This window comes from Amblyraja radiata, chromosome 2 (assembly GCF_010909765.2).
Source record: "Amblyraja radiata isolate CabotCenter1 chromosome 2, sAmbRad1.1.pri, whole genome shotgun sequence".
Classification (NCBI taxonomy): Eukaryota; Metazoa; Chordata; class Chondrichthyes; order Rajiformes; family Rajidae; genus Amblyraja; species Amblyraja radiata.
This window is the reverse complement of record NC_045957.1, coordinates 53,545,966-53,564,855: the sequence shown is the minus strand read 5'-3', so window position 1 is coordinate 53,564,855 and position 18,890 is coordinate 53,545,966. Positions and strand designations below refer to the sequence as shown.

The 18,890-nt window shown below is 44.2% G+C and overlaps 1 long non-coding RNA gene across 1 annotated transcript; it reads left to right on the top strand.

Moving 5' to 3' along the window:
- Nucleotides 1-483: 483 nt before the first annotated feature.
- Nucleotides 484-8,775, top strand: LOC116984274. The gene is made up of 3 exons (XR_004414949.1): nt 484-493; nt 3,587-3,591; nt 8,739-8,775. It is a non-coding gene; the product is annotated as an uncharacterized LOC116984274 (long non-coding RNA).
- The last annotated feature ends 10,115 nt before the right edge of the window (nt 8,776-18,890 follow it).

Sequence of the window (18,890 nt, the reverse complement as noted above, 5' to 3'; positions counted from 1 at the left end):
ATAAATAAAATCACTTAAAGTGCTTTAAAATACTGAACACATTGCTGCAAACAGCTAAGAAGTTTAACTAACCTTATTACTTAGTTCAATTGCCGCAATAAAATCTGCAGTCACAGGATCAGAGCTGATTTCCCCACTATAAATGTCGGTAGAATTTCGGCAAGTTTCCGTTCCACCCTTGGACCAGAGACAGATCGCAGCCCAGTAAATATGCAGCAGATCTCAGCCAGCGATATCCATACCCGTACAAGTCTCCTACGCTGATGGTGAGTAAATGCCAGCAGTCCTGTGTGGAACTCCTAACAAGAACGATCCCAGAAAGATTGTGTTCCTCTTTGTCAAAAACCAGACCGCACACCAGATACCAACCAATTTGTGGATCACCATTTAAAAAAAGGTATATTCTTCTTAAACTCAGCAGGTTTATTTGGGGATAGGTACAAAATGCTGGAGTAACTCAACGGAACAGGTAGCATCTCTGAAGAGAAGGAGAGTGTGACGTTTTGGGTCGAGATCCTTCTTCAGTCTGAAACGTCACCCATTCCTTCTCTCCAGAGATGCTGCCTGTCCTGCTGAGTTACTCCAGAATTTTGTGTCTATCTTTGGTGTATACCAGCATCCTTCCTACACACAGGGGATTGGTTTGTAGGTGAAAAGCAGCGAACGTTATTTTTATTGCTGTCCTCCTCTGAACTGTCCTCCTTTTTGCTGGGCAATGGTTCATAGTCGATTCCGAGACCAGAAACGTTGGTAATTGAGTAAAGGGTGAATTTTATAAACCAGCAACTTTGCAATGCCTACGTGGATATAATTGCATTGAATGTCACTCGGAAACTAGTCATTCAGTCTAACTCCAGTAATAGAATCTATACTCCACACTCGCCAGTGAATGGGATTGCTTCTCTACACTCATCTCTATCTGAAACACTCAGTCTACACAATGCTTATATTCTGTGAAGAGAGATGGACAGCTGAAGATTCGCGTGAAGACCCTTTGAGTGCAGAGCAGAGGCCTCAACCCGAAATATCGACTGTGTCCATTTTCATCCGCAGATGCTGCCTGACTTGCTGAGTTCCTCCAGCTGATCATTTTGTGCTGAAAATTCCACAACCTGCAGTCTCTTGTGTATCTGTGTTTTCCTTCCTCCGACATCTATTCAGTTTCTCTTTCAGAATCTCAGCTGCTTCTTTCGGTAACAGGTTCCATTCCTCCTTAGCTCAGGACCCCGGACAGGGGTTGCTCTACCAAGCAGGATTTGCTTTGAGCCATGATTTCAAAGGTGAAATCGAGCCCGGCGCAGTATGTGCCAAGTCACCAGCGCCATGGCCACAGATCAGTCCGCTTATCAGAAGCAGCTGAAATGCAGGAACCAGCTGCTGAACAAGGGGACAGTTGCAGTGAAGCAGATGCTTGGGAACCAGAGAATCTGGCCGAGATTCATTTTGTTAACTCAGTACAACTTCAGTGCCAAGCAAGGCCTTGGCAGCTTGCTTAGACCCTCCGCAAGGTGCCCATCAGGATCCAATGATAGCACAAAGGCCTCTGAGTTGGAAGTTTGATGGCCTAGGCCTCTTCCTCAGTGGAAAGTCCATGCTGACATGGCAAAGCAGTACAGGGCAGGAGGGTGACCTATCTGATGAGACATTAAACTACAGTTCTGTCTGCCTCTTCAATGGACATATACAATCTCATGCACCAAACTGCTTCCTCAACCATTTTCAGTGAAATGGGTCACTTGGTTGATGTTTGTGTGACCTTTCTATATGCTGTTTTTTCTGACATTCAGCATCTACCAACTGTAGAGCACTCAGTGAAGTAATAAAAGGAAGAAAGACAAGACATAAACACAATGCTCAGAAGAATCGATCTCTCATTTTGAGAGAAAAGGGGAGCTTTCGTGTTGGTTTCATTGGGACTTCAGCAGAACCAGGAACAAGTGTGGAGAGGCCTAATCCTCGAAAATGCCGAAGGAGGATGTGAGATGAAATTATTTTGTAAGAGTTTTCCAGAAATACTACCATTTCCATTCATCCAAGGAGAAGTGTACATAAGCAGTTGTTACAGAGATTCCTCATATTCTGTAAGGATAGCTCCAGGCAATCACGGAGGCTTGGACTGCCTTCCAGGGGCAGTCAAGGATACAGTGTTCTACCCCAGAGACCTGACCACACGACTCTAACTTGACGCTCCGTTGAGCCACCAACTTTGACACTGCTGTCTTCCAGATGTAATGTTAAATGCAAGCCCATTCATGTGAGACAGAGAAAGAGACAAATACAGAAAAAGAGAGCAAAACAAATAGAGAGAGATAGAGAGAGACAGAGGGAGGGAGGAGGAGGGAGAGGGAGGGAGGGAGAGAGAGAGAAGGAGAAGGAGGGAGAGGGAGGGTGGAAAAATTGAAGGTGAGAACCTGAGGAAAACCAAATGGGGAAGAAATGAGAAGATAACCAAATGGAAGCAAAACCATGGAAAGAGTGATCTTCTGCAGAGGATCTGGGGGGGAAATAGAGGAGAGAACTGAGAGACGTTAGGGATGAAGTTGATATCAAGAGAGAAAGCGTGCAGAGGACACTTGAAGGGATTGTGGCCAATAGAGAGTGAGTAGAATAGAACTGAGGGCAGGAAGAGTAAGGGTGGGGATAACAAAAGGAGAGTATTCTTGAGATATATATTTGACTGGATAGCATGCAAACACAAGCTTTTCACTGTACCTCAGTACCCATGACATAAACTAAACTAAATCAGTTCTCCCATCTCACAGCTTGAGTTTTATTTCCCCAATGCTGAGTCATCTCTTTCTGGCATTTCTTAATCCCTCATTCCAGTTCCCCCTGCACCCCACTAACCACCCCATCCCTCCTTGAAGGTATTTTTCCCCCAGTCTCAGCTTCTCTGTGTCCTCATGTTCCACTTCACCCTCTCCAATTATCCAATTCGGGCTTTTCCCACCTCGTACATTTACACGGCCATTGATGAGAAATTTCACTGAAGGTTTTCCACTTTGATCAAAGAACTTAGTGATATTCTTGGCAGGAAACAAGGATTGAAAGAACTAACTGAACTGTCGCTGACAATTTACATAATGTGCTTGACAAAGATATTTCAATTACTCTCCTGGGGAGAAAGAAAAGCCTTTTGTTTTGAGATTGGATCAAGGGAATAAGACCTTCCCAGATTAGGACCATGAGGGAAAATATGGTGAAAGAGGATATTCAAATAATTATTTGCACAAAGATTTTTAAACTTTGATATTTGTCACTGGAAATTTGCATAACTGAAAGCTGTTAAATCGATAAGCAACAACGTACTGATGGAAAAGACTGTTGACAATGGACAGGAAGTCATTATCAACGGTCTGAATTACAGTTTAACAATATATTTAAAGGCTTTTTTAACGAAGAAAAGCAACCGGTGCTAGTATCTGTGCCAGAAGAATGGGAAAGATAAGACATAGAGCCACAGTAGATAATTTCATAAGTTGACAGGATCATAAAAGTACAATTCCTGCCAAGATGGAACAGGAAGTTGTTGCCTCGTAAAATACTGGATCAGCAGGAAAACACTTACACAAATCGGAAATTTCAGCAGAAGTGAAAAGCCATTGACCGCAGGCAGAGAAAACATCTTCTACAGCACCGAGGCACAAGGGGGTAGCACGGTGGCAAAGCGGTAGAGTTGCTGCCTCACACTGCCAGAGACCTGGGTTTGTTCCTAATTACGGGTGCTGTCTGTAGGAGTTTGTATGTTCTCTCCGTGACCTGTGTAGGTTTTCTCCGGGTGCTCCGGTTCACTCCCACACTCCAAAGATGTACAGGTTAGTAGATTAATTGGCTTTGGTAAAATTGTAAATTGTCCCAATGTGTCAGTGTGCGGCGCAGACTCGGTGGGCCAAAGGACCTGTTTCCACGCTGTATCTCTAAACTAGACTAAACTAAACTAAACTAAACCAAACCACCCATGCCCCCTACAGAATTACCCAAAGCACTTCAGTCAGTGAAGTAATTACAAAAGGCAATTGTTTAGATTAGTTTAGAGGTACAATGCCCACCGAGACCGCACCGACCAGTGGTCCATACACACTTACACTATTCTACACACTAGAGACAATTTACAGAAGCCAAATAACCTACAAACCTGCACGGCTTTGGAGTAGGGGAGGAAACGGGAGCACCAGGAGAAACCCACACGGTCACAGGGAGAATGTACAAACTCCGTACAGATGGCATCTGTAGTCAGGATCGAACCCGGGTCTCTGGCGCTATAAGGCAGCAACTCCACGGCTGGGCCACCGTGCCGCCCAACTGTCTTTGTAATGTAGGAGACACAGCAAACAATTTCTGCACAGCAAAACCCCACAAGCAGTAATGTGATAATGGTTAATTAAGTTGTGTTTTTTGTTGGTTGAAATGTTAATATTGGCAAAGACACTGGAGACAAACCCTCTGCTCCGATACAATATATTGCCGTGGGATCTTTCACATGCAGTTCAGAAGATGAATGGGGCTTCAATTGAACATGCTGTCCAAAAGACAAGACAACACGGGAGTGTTCTGGAATGTCGGCCCAGATACTGGTCTCTAAATGCTACTTAATGACTCGGAGGCAAGAGTGCTAACTGAACAACATTGAATACATTCCACAGGTAAAATACACCAATGTAATAGGATCTGATCACATGCACATTCATGCTTCATTCAAGTAGAATGCAAGTATGTTAGAAGTTTGGAGAAAAATGAACGGGCTTTTAGAACTCTTTGGCTGGAGTGGCAGTATGCAGTCTATTAACATAATTAGAGGCCTAAATAAAGCTGAAGTAAATGAGTTAGTTAATTTGGAGAATGAGAGTAAATGAAACGGTCATAAAAAAAATTCTAAAGTTACATAAAGGTTTTTATATCCTGCAGAATGTTGGTTTTATGTAATGGTTGATAATTGTTCATCCCAGTTTGGCAAAAGAATAAATCAGGGAAGGTAGTGCATCCGTGGATAACAAGGGAAATCAGGGATAGTATCAAAACAAAAGATGGAGCATACAAATTAGCCAGAAAAAGCAGCCTACCAGGGGACTGGGAGAAATTCAGAGCCCAGCAGAGGAGGACAAAGGACTTAATTAGGAAAGGGAAAATAGATTATGAAATTAAACTGGCAGGGAACATAAAAACTGACTGCAAAAGCTTTTATAGATATGTGAAGTGAAAAAGATTAGCTAAAACAAATGTAGGTCCCTTGCAGTCAGAAACAGGTGAATTGATCATGGGGAACAAGGACATGGCAGACCAATTGAATAACTACGTTGGTTCTGTCTTCACTAAGGAAGACATAAATAATCTGCTGGAAATAGCATGGGACCGGGGGTCAAATGAGATGCAGGAACTGAGTGAAATCCAGGTTAGTTGCGAAGTGGTGTTAGGTAAATTGAATGGATTAAAGGCCGATAAATCCCTAGGGCCAGATAGGCTGCATCCCAAAGTGCTTAAGGAAGTAGCCCCAGAAATAGTGGATGCATTAGTGATAATTTTTCAAAACTCTTTAGATTCTGGAGTAGTTCCTGAGGATTGGAGGGTAGCTAATGTAACCCCACTTTTTAAAAAGGGAGGGAGAGAGAAAATGGGGAATTACAGACCAGTTAGTCTAACATCGGTAGTGGGGAAAATGCTAGAGTCAGTTATTAAAGATGGGATAACAGCACATTTGGAAAGTGGGGAAATCATTGGACAAAGTCAGCATGGATTTTCTGACGAATCTTATAGAATTTATCGAGGATGTAACTAGTAGAGTGGATAAGGGAGAACCAGTGGATGCGTTATATCTGGACTTTCAGAAGGCTTTCGACAAGGTCTCACATAAGAGATTAGTATGCAAACTTAAAGCACACAGTATTAGGGGTTCAGTATTGATGTGGATAGAGAACTGGCTGGCAGACAGGAAGCAAAGAGTAAGAGTAAACGGGTCCTTTTCAGAATGGCAGCCAGTGACTAGTGGAGTACTGCAAGGCTCAGTGCTGGGACCCCAGCTATTTACAATATATATTAATGATTTGTACGAGGGAATTGAATGCAACGTCTCCAAGTTTGCGGATGACACGAAGCTGGGGGCAGTGTTAGCTGTGAGGAGGATGCTAGGAGGCTGCAAGGTGACTTGGATAGGTTGGGTGAGTGGGCAAATGCATGAAAGATGCAGTATAATGTGGATAAATGTGAGGTTATCCACTGGTGGCAAGAACAGGAAAGTAGACTATTATCTGAATGGTGGCCGATTAGGAAAAGGGGCGATGCAACGAGACCTGGGTGTCATGGTACACCAGTCATTGAAAGTAGGCATGCAGGTGCAGCAGGCAGTGAAGAAACTGAATGGTATGTTAGCATTCATAGCAAAAGGAGTTGAGTATAGGAGCAGGGAGGTTCTACTGCAGTTGTACAGGGCCTTGGTGAGACCACATCTGGAGTATTAGGTACAGTTTTGGTCTCCTAATCTGAGGATAGACATTCTTGCCATAGAGGGAGTACAGAGAAGGTTCACCAGACTGATTCCTGGGATGGCAGGACTTTCATATGAAGAAAGACTGGATAGACTCGGCTTGTACTTGCTAGAATTTAGAAGATTGAGGGAGGATCTTATAGAAACTTACAAAATTCTTAAGGGGTTGGACAGGCTAGATGCAGGAAGATTGTTCCTGATGTTGGGGAACTCCAGAACAAGGGTTCACAGTTTAAGGATAAGTGTGAAGTCTTTTAGGACCGAGATGAGAAAAAAAAATTCACAGAGAGTGGTGAATCTGTGGAATTCTCAGCCACAGAAAGTAGTTGAGGCCAGTTCATTGGCTATATTTAAGAGGGAGTTAGATTTGGCCCTTGTGGCTAAAGAGATCAGGGGGTATGGAGAGAAGGCAGGTACAGGATACTGAGTTGGATGATCGGCCATGATCATATTGAATGGTGGTGCAGGCTCAAAGGGCCGAATGGCCTACTTCTACACCTATTTTCTATGTTTCTATGTCTATGTTTCTATATCTAATATATCAAGTAGGAACTATATTGGTCCAGCTGTGGCTAATTCGTTTTTTTTGTATATACAGTAGAGACAAAGAACTGCAGATGCTGATTAATACATGCAGTGCTGGAGTAACTCAGCAGGTCAGGCAGCATCTATGGATAGGTGATGCTTCGGTTCGAGGCCCTTCTTAAGACAGAGTTCATTGCTCTTGCATTCTATGCCTCAGCCAATAAAGACAAGATTCCTATATGTGTCTTAATTTGTCTGTGAAAAATCTGTAGACCTGCTTGGCAGAATCTATTCTCTACTCTTCTTTGTATCCTACCTTGCCTTGTGTGTGCCTTGCTTCTTTGCCTTCCTCAAATACATTACCTAATCCGTTTCTAAATTGAATTGTACATGTCCCAGTCTAATCAGTCCATTAATATCTTCCTGTAGCTAAAACTTACTATCGACCACAGTGTCCATTATGATATCAACACCCAACATTGTTATCATCACTCTTGCATTTAAGTCCAATTTTCCTGGCATGAATTTCAAACTCTCTATCCCTCCAACAGGAAAAAACACACTATTTACCCAATTCCACAGAGCACAGTCATAAGGATCAAGTACTGGGATCCCCATGTACATTAAACCTTTCAAAATATCAATGCACTTTTACTTCTGGCATCTTACTCATACAGATGTTCTGTAGGGGGCGCTGTTCTGGCAGCAGCCATGTCATGCAGCTCGTCAGTTTTTCAACCTTTTTTTATTTTTTTAGTATGTTTTAAAGTCTGTATTTAATGTTTCTTTGTGTGTTTTATGTGGGGGGTGGTGTGGGGGGGTGAGGGGGAAACCGCTTCGGTCGCCTCCTCCACGGAGAGGCGAGTTTTTCCAGGTCGCCTCCCCCGTGGCCTAACATCAAGGATCGACGCGGCCTTTCCCGGAGACGCGCCCAGGGCTTCAGCGGCGGGCGCAGCGTGGACTCTCGGCGTGGAGCGGGTGAACCCTCGCTGGGGTTCGCTGGAGGGGAGCGCTCCGTTTCGCTGACCCGGGGCAGCCGGCAGCCTGAAGTCGCAGCCTGAAGCCGCGGTCTGCAGAGCTCCAGCTGGTGCGGCGTCTACAGCCCGGGATCTCACGTTGGGGACCCGGGGGAAGAAGAAGCCATCACTGCCGGCCCGCGGCCGACTTCTACCGCGGGGCCGGCATGGACTTACCATCACCCCTGGAGGGGAGCTTCGACCGCCGGCCCTGCAGTCTACGGTGCTTCTGGCTGCGGCGGGGACTTTAAATCTTGACCGCCGGCCTGCGGCCTACAACAACTTAAAGCCGCGGTCTCCGGTGAGGAAGAGACGATCCTGGACTGACTCTGGACTCTGGTCCTGACCACGGGGGGGAAATGGAGGAGGACTGGCCAAATTTTGTGCCTTCCACCACAGTGATGAATGCTGTGGTGGATGTTTGTGTTACAGTTTTATTGTGGTTGTGTTTTTCTTTATTATTGTATCGCTGCAGACAACCCAAATTTCCACCAGCCTGGCTGTGTGGCAATAAATTATATCTAATCTAATCTAATTTATTCCATTGGTGATGTACGTGCTTACAGCCCAAAAGTCCTAATCACTGAAATTCCTCCCTAAAAACCTATGTCTCTCTCGATTGCTGGAGTAACTCAGCGGGTCAGGCAGCATCTCTTGATAGACAGAATGGGTGATGTTTCAGGTCGAGACCCTTCTTCAGACTGACAGGGGAATGAGAGCTATAGAATGGAAAGGTGTGAAAACTAGATATCAAAGAGGATGCAGCATGAGGAAAATGTAGAATAGATTATTGTTAGCTAGGGGAAGGTGACAACGAGGCATACAATGTAAAATGCATACCACTTTGACCAAGGTTTATTCATCTGCCCTAATAACTGAGTTATTTTGTATTTGTGCATGGTATTGCTTAAATGGTTCTATTCAGGGTTTATCAGCAAGAAGCATCTTTAAGCTTCTCAATCTTTTTCCAGGAAGGCCATATTATTTGTTTGCAAACATGGTTATCAGAATCCACAATCAGTCTAAACGTCACCTGTCCATGTTCTCCAGACATGTTGCCTGACCCCCTGAGTTACGCCAGCACTTGTGTCTATTTCTGTTATCAGATTCATGTTGCCTGTGGAGTAGTGGGAGAGCAGAGAATACAGTTTCCTTGACTATTTGAAAATGATACAATCCAGTTTTTGTTCCGGTATTTAAAAGATGCTGACAGGATTTAGAATTATCGACAATATATGGATTTTACATCGCACTGTTCATCGCACTGTTAGACAGACTTGCTCTCCTCCTTTGCAGAGTTCACTACATTTTTAGCATCTGATTCCTCAAATCTTTGAGCAGTGCCCTTTTACAACACAGCAATTGCAGTTTTTTGGTTCTTTCCACTTGCATTGAAATCACATTTTTATCATGTGCAGCTAGTCAGCTGCTAGTGTAGGTCAAGGAAACACAAAGCATTATTCTCATCCGCTTGCTGAAAGCACTAAACAGCTGTAATCAATGGCATTTCCTTACTCAATGAAATACTATTTCAGCATATTTCAGTTTTTGTTATCACCAAGGATGTTTTTTTTATTATCTTAAATTTGCTTATTTTTCAACTAAATAAACAACTCAGAATGTAAAAAAGTAGGACAGAATATTTTTACGTTATTCCTACTTCCTGCTTGCTTCAACCGGGGTCATAAAACACACATCAAAATAGTTAATTAAATTTCACAGCAATTTTGACCACTGACATACAATTCCGTAAAACTGATAGCTTTGAATTTGGGGCTGCCTTTCCAGAGTATCAACAGCAAACACTTACAGCCAGAGAGCTTTTCTCCATGCCGTATGTCACCATCACTCTGTGATCTTAAATATAGACCCCAAAAAATCAGGGAATTCCATATGTTACAAAGCAAGATCTTAAATAAAATCAGAAAAATGTTGGAAATCCTCATCAGTTCAGGCAGGATCGGTAGAGAGAGGTGATGGAGCTAATGTTTCAAACCAATCATCTGAAAGATGGCCATCAACCTGAAATTATTCTACAAAGTTAACATGCAAGAACCTGTCCAGAGAATAATAGAGTTGACGTTTAGGTACATCAAACTTTATCAGAACTAGGTTGGAAACCCAAAACATTAACCCTGTTTCTCCCTGCATAAACCCTACCCAGTCAACAAATATTTCCAAGCTTTCTGTTTCTCTTCCAGAATTGCCAGAATCTTTTGATTTTTGATTCCAAAACACTGGCTTTGTTTCTCTCTCTACAAATACTGCGCATTTGTGGAATATTTCCAGCATCTTCCTCTTGCTCTCTGTTTTTTCCATTGTAGTTCTTAAGTCCTGATGCAGGAATCCCAAAAAGTGAATCTGCAAATCGAATTGGTAGTAAAGAAGGGCAAACGCAATGCCAGCATTTATTTCAAGAGGGCTAGAATACAAAATCAGGGATGTATTGCTAATGGACCTGTCCCACTTAGGCGATTTTTCAGGCCTGGAAAACCAGCGACTGTCAGAGTGGAACACACACACACACACACACACATTGCTTCATTCACCAGCCCGTTATGCTGGTGGGGGACAGGACAAGCGCTGTCTGAGTGAAATTCACACGGTGCAAAGCCAATGTGATACAGACACACACTGCGATGAACAGGAAGGTTGGCGCTGTAATTAAGACGGTGAAAGCACAGTGTACGGGAAGGGTCACATAAGTCCTTTAAACGAGGGGGGGAGAAGGAGTGGAGACAACTTTTAAGAAGCCAGAGATACACGGCTGTGAAGCTCGGCGGACATTAACATTACCGATGAAATTCACTGGTCAGCACCGGCTACAACCTACAACAATCTACGACAACCTTTAACCTCCTGGCAACCCACTACCACTACTCCTACGGCACGGAAATTCTCGCTAATCTCCATGGCTGCTTCATTTTGGTCGCCGCTAATTTTTCAACATGTTCCGAGAATGTGGGAACTATACACGACCATGAAGTCGACTCCCCTGCAACTACCCGCGAACATGTGGTGACCATGTTGTGACCGCATAGTCTCCTGCAGTCGACTAAAAAGTCGCCTAAATGGGACAGACCCATTAGGCTCTATAAGGCGGTGGTCAGGTCGCATTTGGAGTATTGTGAGAAAGTTTGGGACACATATCTGAGGAAGGATGTGCTGGCTCTGGAGAGGGTCCAGAGGAGGTTTACAGAATGATCCCAGGAATGAGTGGGTTAACTTATGATGAGCGTGTGATGGCACTGGACCTGCACTCGCTAGAGTTTAGAAAAATGAGGGGGGACCACATGGTAATACTGAATAGTGAAAGGCTTGGATAAAGTGGATGTGGAGAAGATGTTTCCACTGGTGGGAGAGTCTAGGACAAGAGATCATAGCCTCAGATTTAAAGGGCATTCCTTTAGGGAGATGAAAAGGCATTTCTTTACTCTCTGTGCTGAATCTGTGGAATTCTTGGCCACAGAAGGCTGTGGAGGCCATCAATGGATATTTTTAAAGCAGAGATAGATAGATTCTTGATTAATAGAGGTATCAGGTGTTACGGGGAGAAGGCAGAAGAATGGGGTTAGGAGGAAGATAGATCAGCCATGATTGAATTGTGGAGTATTCAAGATGGGCTGAATGACCTAATTCCGCTCCTGTCACTTATGGCCTTATGACGAATCACTGACAGTAATCTGGAATAGTAACTTGGGGTCTCCATTATTGAGTGTATTGTTTGAATGGAAAACATACTGTGTCATTGCAAATATCATCTAATAATGCTGGAAAATTGGATCCACTAAAATTAACTGGTATAGCAGTGATTCACAAAGTGTGAGCCATAACAACAACAGCAAGTCCAAAGCATTTTGGTCAGAGCAACTTAGCTAGCTGTCATTGTTCTAATGGCCAACACAAAACTCATTCCTTTTAGGTTAATGCAGCTTGTTTCATTTGCCAAAGGAAAGGCTTTCACTTCAGAGCCTGCGGAAGCAAGGCTGAGACAAATAGTGAATACAATTCTGTGGTGGATGTGCTTGAGAGGCATATGTGGTGCAAGGTGCAGGTCATCCTCGCCAACTCCGGGCACCCTCTCCATGAAATTCTGGAGTGTCAAAAGAGCACATGGAACAACAACCGGCTCCTCTCCCTGCGCTGTAGAACAGAGCGGTTCAGGAGATCCTTCACCCCTGCAGCCATTAGATTTTATAATACTGACCGCTAGGCTGTATGGGGATGCTTTTGCATTTTTAACAGTTAATTAGTGGGTCGTTTTAAGTATAAATCGCTTTCAGGTATTGTCCATATTGTATTTTATGTATTTTTTGTCTGCTTTCGTTCTGAATGTGTGGGTTTGTTGTTTGTTGGCTTCTGGACATCTGAATTTCCCTGAGGGGATCAATAAAGTAATTATTATTATTATTATTATTATTATTATTATTATTATTATTATTATTATTATTATTATTATTATTATTATTATTATTATTATTATTATTATTATTATTATTGTTGTTGTTGTTATTATTATTCCAATGGCATCTCTAAACAACGATATAAGGAAGAATTTCAGAGAATGGAATTTCATACAAACAATGTGGCACGTGTTATCACAGTGCTGATGTCACAAGCAGCAGCAGCAATGCCAGACAGACTTTGCAATATTGGAGGATACACAAGGAATTGCTGAGCCTGGTTTACCAAAAAAACACACAATGTGCTGAAGTAACTCAGCAGGTCAGGCAGCATCTCTGAAGAATCTCGCTGGAGAATGTTCCCGACCTATCCATGTTCTCCAGAGATGTTGGCTGATCTGTTAAGTTACTCCAGCAACGTGTGTTCTTTTTGGATAAAGGTGTTGCATCACAATCAGTCATTGACAAGTTAACTTCAACTCCTGTAGTTTGTTTGACAAATAGCCATTGAACCATTCTAGTAAATTCAGCTATAAACATTGATGGCAAGCACTCTGCAACTGAATATCTACTCTGGTAAGTTTGTACTGGTATGAAAGCAAATAGAATATCTAGTATAGCTTATTAGATAGCCATTCAACATTGTAGCAGACCATGAAAACAGGGCAACATTAATGGGGAAGAACTGGTCGGGACACGACTAGATTGGAAGACGTTCAAGTCACATTCCGGCACAGTATGGATATATGTCCGAAGACAGCAATACTGCATAACAGGGTCCATACGCACATTGTATCGGACCAGATGCAAAGCTGGCCCAATGCAAACTCTCAGTCCAGTATGCTTCATAGAATCAAGTTCAGAAAGAAATGGGTGGGTTGGATCGCCCAGACTCTGCCACAGATAGAACAGTGCAGCTGTGTGTATGTGGGAGATAAGATTCACGTGCTCTCCTTGTTCAACATGATACTGAACTCATGACACTACACTATTGAATGCTTAGTCAGCAGTAAAATGTGAACACTCATTTAGTGCCCGGGACTGTGTCAACAAGGTGGATAAGTGTAGAGATCTTCAACTTCAAGGGGATTGCTGCCTTCAACGTAATGCCCCTGCAAGGTACATCTCCCCCTTCCAAACACTTTTGATATTCTAAATGGACCATTCCTATTCCAACTCCCAGGTTCACTCTGCCACCAACATCAGCACTCACTTCCCTTCTCACGACCACTGCCCAGTATCTCTCACATGTACCATCATGAAACAATTTGAGAGACTGGTGATGGTGCACATTAACTCCAGCCTCCAACCAGCCTTGTTCCATGGTGGTTTGCTTACCATTGCAACAGATCCACAGCAGATGCCATCTCCCTGACCCTAAACATATCTGGGGAACACGTGGACAAGGACTCCCATGTCAGAATCCTATTTATTGACTACAGATCTGCCTTCGACAGCATAATCCCATACAAACACCTAGACCTAGGAATTGGCAGCCCGCTCTGCCACTGGATCATTGACTTTCTCACTTACAGAACACATCAATGAGCATAACACCTTCTCTACAATAATTCTCAAAACCAATGGCATGCAAGGAAGCATTCTCAATACTCTACTACACTTCCTTTACACTCGTGACGGTTTACACTCCACAAGAGTACAGGAAGGATATAGGGAACTTAGTGACATAGTGTCATAGTGTCATGTCAATAATTTCTCCCTCAATGCCAGCAAGATGAAGGAGCTTGTTATCGACTTAATGAAGCATGGTGGAGTCCATGTCCCAATCAGCATCTGTGGTGCCGAAGTGGAAATGATTGAGAGCTTCAGGTTCTTTGGTGTTAATATTACCAATGATCTGTCATCGACCAACCTTATTGCTGTGACAGACAAGAAGGCACACCAACGCCTCTACTTCCTGAGGAGACTAAGGATATGTTTGCATGACTCTAATGTGTCTTGTTAATTTTTACAGATGTACTATAAGAAGCATTTTATTGGGTTGCATCACAGTTTGGTTTGGGAACTGCTCTGCCCATGGCCTCATGAAATTGCATAGAATTGGAGATGTAGCTGAGTCATGGAGTCATGCAGCATGGAACCAGGCCGTTCTGCCCAACTTACCCAGGCTGGCCAACATGCCCCATCCACGCTAGTCCCACCTACCTGTATTTGGCCAACATCCTTATAGACCTACCCTATTCATGCACCAGTCTAAATGTTTCTTAAGAGTTGTGATAGTAATATTGTGTCCATCATAATAATAAAGAGTCCATCACACAGGGCAGACTTCCCACCATTGACTCACTCTTGCCCACTTTGTCAATAATAATTCCATCAGCTGTGATAATCACACCCCCCCTGTAATACTGTACATACAGAAATTGGCTTTAATCTGTGCTAATTAGTTTGAGCTTGTCGTTCACAAAATTAGTACAAAAAGAAGGTCCCACCTTGGACGAAGGGAAAGACCACCACATTCAATGCTGGCGAGATTAGAATTGTGATGAGGTGCAAGCAGTGCCAATTGAGTGTGCTGCCTACATCAGATGGAGAAAGCATTGGGAGAACTCTTGACATGCACTCCTTCTGCACTATCACGATCCCAGCATCCAGCCAACACTAAATTCTTGTTTAGGAAGGAGCTGCAGAGGCTGGTTTAAACCGAAGATAGACGTAAAAAGCTGGAGTAACTCAGCGGGTCAGGCTGCATCTCTGGAGAAAAGGAATAGGTGACGTTTCGGGGCGAGACCTTTCTTCAAACCCTTCTAAATTTTTGTTGCTCTTTGCCGGCATCAACCCAGCCGAGTACAATCCAATCCATCCACCCAATAATGGAAGCGATCTTTCCCTGTACTGTACGGCTTCCCTCCTGGCAGAGGGAACGTCTGGCAGAGCAGAGAGGGTGTGAGACACTCAGTCAAGTATGAGGCACTCAGGACACAGGGAATTGGCTGCTCTGGAAAGTGAAAACAACTTCAGCCGCTTGGGGCTTTCATACAGCCTGAACTTGGCTGATGTTCCAGCGTTGGATTCATGTAAATAATTTTGGCAAACTGCCCAGCGTCTGCCGGGGTGTCTGCCTGGAAAGAGAGTGATTTGCTTGCAGCATTTGACACAGAGTGCAGCTGGTGTTCTGTTCATCATCCTGCGACTGAGGGCAGGCTGCACATTTTATGTACCTTCGTTTGCTGTTGCTAGAGTAATGGACATTCAGCATCAATAGGCAGCCCCAGTGGCCAGCGTCATTATTAGAATGTGTGAACTGTGCACCTGCCTATGTACGGGGGAGGATGCCATTTACAACACACTGCTTCTGGTGGCAGGTGCACGGGTGGGTGAGGGGGAGGGGGGAGGGGGGGGGGGGGGGTGAGAGGGCTGAAAAAGTGGACAGAAGGGTAAAGGAAGGATTGCTAACCCATTTTTTTCCTTGCCTCCTTTCTCCCCCTGCAGTAACCTCTGCATACGTCATCTCCATCTAACAATCAGCAGTGGAAAATTCCAGCAAGTTCAAAGGAGTTCATGTAAAGTGAAAATTATAAGCTGCAATAAAAAACCATTCACTACATCCATTACAAGCTTAACCACTTGAAATGGCTATATCTGCAGTTCCTCCTTACATATCTTTTTCTGCCCACCTCAGAATCATTTTTCCTGCCATTCTTTTATTCTGAAGAAACATGATAGAAACTTTATTCAAATACACAGAAGTTTCATGTGAATGTGTTAAAGCTCTGGATACAAATAAGTTTACGAGAACACTTCTGAGGGACAGCAGTAGTGTACACTTGGAGAGTCCATTGTGACTTTCTTAAGGTGAGATACTGCCTGAGTAATTTAACTGGATTTATCAAAGAGGTAACCAGAAATGTCAGGGAGGGTAACGTGGTTGATATGGTCTACATGGACTTCAGTTAGACGTTTGACATCAGAGGATGGTCGAATAGATTAGAGCTCATGGGAGGCAGGGCGATTTGACAAATTGGAATTGACTTGGTGATAGGATTGATAGAAAGTTGTTTTTGTGAATCAAATCCTGTGAGCAGTTGTGCATGATAGGGATTGGTGCTGGGACTCTTCCTGTCTGTTACATACTTATCTATCTGGATTCAAATGTATGAGATAATAAATGACACAAAAAAACAATGGTGTTGGTGACAGTGATGGAAGGTAGTTTTTGTCTACAAAATCATACTGCTGAGTGGGTAAAATAAACAGGGAAGGGGCAAATGAAATGTAACGTTCAAAAATTTGAGGTGATATTTTTCGAGAGGACTAAAGAGACCAAAATACTCTTTGGAGACCAAGCGACCAAGATACACACATATCAGGGGTTATGGGGCGAAGGCAGGAGAATGGGTTTGAGAGGGAAAGATCAGCCATAATTGAATGGCAGAGTAGACATGATGGGCTGAATGGCCTAATTCTCTTCCTGGACCATATGAACTATGAAATTAAGAATGATGAATGGTAGGACTCCAGGAAATGCTGAGGAACAGCGGAACGGCGTACACGTCCAAAGATTCCTGAGGCAACAAGAATCCAGTAACTGATCGGCTGCATGACATTCTCAAAGGGGAGGGTGAGCAGCCTGAAGTCGTTGTGCATGTTGGCACAAATTACATAGGTAGTTGTGGTTTAAAAAAAGGTTAAAAAAGCAGGACCTCCAGGGTGGTGATCTCAAGATTATTCCTGGTGCCATGTGTTAGTGAGGGTATAGGAAGATAGGGCAGATTAATGTGTGGCTCAGGAGTTGGTGCAGGGGCCAGGGATTCAGATTGTTGAACCCTTGGGATATCTTCTGGGGCAAAGGTGACCTGCACAAGAGGGATGGGTTTAATTTGAACTGGAGGGGAACCAATATACTGGCAGGCAGGTTTGCTAGTGTTACTCGGGTGGGATTCAAAGATTGGTAGGGGAATGGGATCCAATGCAGGAATGAGTAGGAAGGAACAGAGGATGTTGCAATGTGTTTGAAAGCCTGAAGAAGGGTCTTGACTCTAAAAGTCGCCCATTCCTTCTCTCCAGAGATGCTGCCTGTTCCGCTGAGTTAATCCAGTATTTTGTGTCTCTCTTCAATGCAGGAATGAGTCAGGCGTGGGGCTGGAAGTCAGAATGGAAGGTGCTGAAAGCAAGTTCAGTCGACAGGATAGGTAGGAGCATGGCAAGGAGCAAGGATTGATTAGGAGCAAGGAGCAAGTGGTGGATCAAATTGCATTTATCTTAATGATAAACGCAAGAGGTATGCACGACTGAGACTTTGTAACTGTGAAAGAAACCAGGCTAAGAGAGTGACAGGACTGGCAGCTGAATGTTCCAGCATACAGGTGCTATAGTCAAGAGAGAGGTGGGGGTAAAAGAGGAGGGTGTGGTACTTTATAGATTAAGCAGAATGTCACGGCAGTAGTCAGAGATGAGATTACTGATGGTTCATCCAGTATGGATGGAGCTAAAATATAGATAGGAGATAATCTTGTTGGTATTGTACTATATACCCCCAAATAGTCAATGTAAATTAGAAGGAGATTTGGCTCCACTACGTTGGGGGTCTAGGGGTCCCATCTTTGGCTACACTACATTGGGGGTCTAGGGGGCTACACTACGTTGGGGGTCTAGGGGTCCCATCTTTGCGCCTCTCACTTTTTCTCTCTCTCTCTTGTTCTTTCTCTTTTCTTTTCCCTTAGTTTCAAGTTAAAAGTTAAAATTGAAGCTGTACATTAACTGTATAATTTTATATGCTGATTGTTTTATTCTTGGCGGCGCGACTCACCCGTTGCAGCGGCCCCTACAGCTTGTCTGTCTTTTTTTTATTTTTTGTCTAGTTAAATGTAGTGTTGGTGTTTTTTAATACTGATTTTAAATGTGTATATGTGGGGGGCGGGGGGAAACTGTTTAAAATCTCTTCCCTGTACGGGAGACCCGACCTTTTCCCTGTCGGGTCTCCGTTGTCGTTGGGGCCTAGCACCGTGGAGCGGCTTCCAGCCTGAACGACCCGGGGGCTCGGGAGACTGCGGAGTTGCGGAGCTGCGGACTACTCACCATCGTGGGGTTGGCCGGCCTCGGAGCATGGGGAGCGGTGGTGACTCGCTGCTGCGACTCGACTCCTGGGGCTCGGAGGCTCCAGCAACGCAGCTGCAGGTCCGGTGGACTGGGACATCGGGAGCTCGCGGGTCCGGGGGGAGAGAGAGACCGCTTCCCGGAGCTCCCGCAACGCGACTTCTCCAGCCCGTGTCGCGGGGTTGGAACGACCTGGAGCGGGGTCATACATCACCCGGCACGGCTTCATGGCCGTGGGACATTCCAGCGCCCGCCGGGGGCTCCAACTTCGAGACTTCTAGACCAGGAGCGGGGCCGTAAATCACCCGGCGCGGCCTAAAATGGCCTTGGGACTTATCATTGCCCGCCTGGGGCTTCGACATCGGGAGAGTCATGGAGAACAGGGGAGAGAAAAGACTTTGCCTTCCATCA